The following is a 3764-nucleotide window of genomic DNA, read 5'->3' as shown; positions in this document are numbered from 1 at the left end:
AAAAGGGGGGGGGGATTAAAATTTTGAAATGCCGATTTTTTTTTTTGCAGATTCGGAATTTCTGCAGTCGAAAACGTGGATTTCTGTAGAAAAAAAAAACTAACCGAAAGGGGGTGCAGTCCATGTACTTTACCTCCGCCCAATTACTGAGTACTCCTGCAAATTATTTATAAATTATTGGACCAAATCGTTAGAAGATCAGAATAATGCAATGCAGTTGCATTCTGAGTTCAAATCCCGCTCATGTCGACTCTTCCTCTTATCCTACCAGTCTTGACAATATCAGTCTTGTAATGGGTCGACTCTTCCTCTTATCCTACCAGTCTTGACAAGATCAGTCTTGTAATGGGTCGATTCTTCACTTTCTAAGTGTGGTAGATTGGTAGAATCGATTGAGTGTTGGACCAGTTGCTTTGCAGTATTTGTTCCGGCGTTTTACTCTGAGTTTGAGGTCAATTTTGCCTTTCATCCTTCCGTGGTCGATAAAATAGAACAATCAAGGTTTATCGGCTAACCCTTGCCTCTTCAAATTGCTGGCCTTGTGCCATGATCAAAAGCGGTGGATTTGGCAGAATCGTTACAGCGTTGGACAAAATACCTTGCCGTTTTTCTTCTGACTCTTTACGTTCTGGGTTCAAATTCCATCGAGATTAACTTTACAGAATCAATAAAATAAATTACTCTTAAAGTACTTGGGTAGATATAACCGACTAACACCTCACCTCACCCGCATTCATTGAAGGCCTGTGTGAAAGAGGGAAAAAGAGAGTGTGTATGACTGAGAGAGTTGCACTGTATTTTGTTGTTTCCCATTCATTCGAGGTCAAATTTTGTTATATTTTTCTGTGTAACATCTATTTATAAAAGTCAAAAGATTTATTTCTAAAACTATCGAATATGACGCTCCGTTGTTGTGAGTAGAGGATGAGTGAAAAGGGAACCACGCCTACTAAATACAGGCTGTTGTCATTTTCGAGTTTAGCTTGCTGGGGCATCCGGCTACCTTCTACAGAATACATTAATATATAAAAAGAACACACACACACACACATGTATATATATATGAAATAAGATAGCTATAGCTATAGATGCATATATAAGTATGCATTTATTGTGTAGTGGCAGTTATTTCACTCTGGATAGCTTCTTCAAGTTATAATATAACACGAAGCGAAAAACAAATCCAAAAAACAAAAAAAATACAGGTGATTTATCCGTTAATCTCAACAATAACATCAAAATAGACGTGCGTATTTTAAACTTCTATGTGCTTCTGTAAATTGTCGGTGTTCTCATTCATCTGTACGTATATGTGTGTGTGTGTTTCTGTGTGTATGTGTGCCTGTGTGAGTCTTGTGGTATGAGTGTGTCAAGTGCAGGCGCGCTTGTGTGTATGTGTGTGTATATGAACAAGATCGTTGTGTGTACACGGGGGTGGGGTGTAAGTATGAGCGATGTAAGCACACAATGTGGACATTCCCTCGGAGATGGTATCACGAATATGAAAATGGAAATCGTTCTGTATGATCTGCTCGTTCGGCAATTTCCGTAAAAAACATATTTCTTTCATATTTTTTCAGCTGAACAGTGAAATACACGATCGCACACGTACGTACGCACACACGTACATACACATATTGTCTTCATGTCCACGAGCGAGTTGAACAGTTAAGCACACACACACAAGCACACACACACACACACACAAACACACACACACGCACACACACACACACACACACACACAAATACACGTACATCTTTTTTAATGTTTTCCCGAATCGCTTATGTTTATGTATATATATGGTGTATGTATATATATGGTGTATGTATATATATGTATATATATTTTTGTATGTATAGGTGTGTGTGTGAGCTGGAAAAATATTAAGAAATAAAAAAAATCTTTAGGAAATTGCGAAACAAATAAATAAAACAATTTTCATTTTCACTTTCGTGATACCATCTCCGAAGGAATGCCCATCATGTTTACATGCTGGTATTCCATATTATATGAATTTTCTGTGTGAACTACACTACTTAAACATCTTGTAAATGTATATTATAATTTCTTTTCCTGTTTTTAGAGCTTAAAGTCGGATGGTATTTAGTTGTGTACTGGAGATTTAAGTATAACAAGTGTCAAATTGGAAACACATGCAAACATGCATGTATGTGAGTGTGTGTGTGTGTGTGCATAGTTTCATTTAAGCTGGTCCAGTGGTCTGTTACTCTGCAGTCTCCATAGCGTGCAACCAAGTCTGACTGCACCAGTTAAAATAAGCCACTGCACTCTGTTCGTATTGAGTACTTCACTGCTTCTCATCAACTTTCCTAAAATCACGCTTCCTCTATTTCACCTTCTCTCTTTTTTTTCTTCTTTTCTGTCCCCTATTCTCCTGCAGTACACCCAAGGTGGACAGAAAAAGCGCTTCAGGGACACACTCAAAACCTCACTGTAGAGCTATGAGAATTACCCCGACACTTGGGAAAGGCAAGCTCAAGGCTGCCCTGCCTGGCAAAGGTGCACCGACAGAGGTGCTGCCTTCTATGAACGGAACAGGTTTGCAGGGGTACAAAGAAAATGCAAACCATGCAAGTCTGGAGCGAAATCCTTGTCTTCAGTCCCAGCAGACCACAGTGCCGGACTTGTGGCTGAGCCCCCCCCCCCCGAGCACGATTCGGACTGATTGGCCACAGCTGGACACATCGTGTCCCGTCTTCTTCTATCAAGTGATGTCCTTGATTATCAACATTGACGGACAAACTAATAATTCTCCTTCAGGTATAGGGATGTCCTGTTTGGTTCATTAATCTTGCATAAACAAAATGTCCAACCACAGATGTATAAGGACGTGGAATTAAGCCCCTTATTTGAACAACAAGTAAAGGTTGGCATTCGGAAGGGCATCTGGCTATAGAGTACAGCCTCATGAAAGTCTCACGGAAAAAGTTGATGTAAAAATGATGGAGCATTTCTTCGGAGATAGTATCACGAAAGTGAAAATGAAAATCATTCTGTTTTATCTATTCGGCAATTTCCATAAATTCCTTTATATCTTTTAAAGGGCTTTTTTCCAGCTTACACTCAGCTACACACATGCGCACACACTCGTACATACATACATACATATACACAAAAAATGCATAAACGTAGATAATTCGTGAAAACAGGAAAAAAAACGAATGCTTATGTATCTATGTGTTCTATATATATTTGTGCGTGTGAGTGAGTCTGAGTGTATTTTCTCAACTCCCTCGTGGGGTGTGTGTGTGTGACTGTCTCACTGTTCAGTCGAAAAAAATTTTTAATAAATATTTTTTCACGGAAATTGCCAAACAAATCGATAAAATAACGATTTTCATTTTCTCTTTCGTGATACCATCTCTGAAGGAATGCTTGGTGACGGTGGTTGATGCTGAGGATTGATTGATGATAGTAGTGGAGGGAGTGATGACTGATAGTAATGTCAGCACTGCTGATGAGTGATGATTAATGATTGATTGGTGATGATGAGTAATGATAATTGACAACGATAATTGATTGGCAATGATTGTGGCGGGAGTGATGAGCGATGGTGATGATTGATGAAAATGGCGTTGGTGGTGACTGATCGAAAACGACGATTATGTCGAAGATGATTGATGATGATGTAGTGCAATATTTTCAACTGATTGACGGTAAATTATTCATTCCGCTTTTTTTAGTTTTAAAATTGAATTAATCATTATTCAACAAATTAAGTTAATGTCCCCCCCCCCCC

At 38.8% G+C, this 3764-nt stretch overlaps 1 protein-coding gene across 8 annotated transcripts in view; it reads left to right on the top strand.

Annotated features, from left to right (window-relative positions):
* Window positions 1–3764, top strand: part of LOC106875876 (tigger transposable element-derived protein 1-like) — a 15890-nt gene that overhangs the window by 4901 nt on the left and 7225 nt on the right. For 2 of the 8 annotated variants that reach the window (XM_052976444.1, XM_052976379.1), the window contains exon 1: window positions 968–1205. The exons of 2 other annotated variants lie outside the window; for them this stretch is intronic. The gene's annotated coding sequence lies outside the window, so the exon portion shown is untranslated. 4 more of the 8 variants (XM_014924176.2, XM_052976261.1, XM_052976414.1 and 1 more) reach the window with 2 other exon arrangements.

The sequence above is a fragment of the Octopus bimaculoides genome, chromosome 1 (assembly GCF_001194135.2).
Source record: "Octopus bimaculoides isolate UCB-OBI-ISO-001 chromosome 1, ASM119413v2, whole genome shotgun sequence".
NCBI lineage: Eukaryota > Metazoa > Mollusca > Cephalopoda > Octopoda > Octopodidae > Octopus > Octopus bimaculoides.
This window is presented reverse-complemented; position numbering and strand designations above follow the sequence as displayed.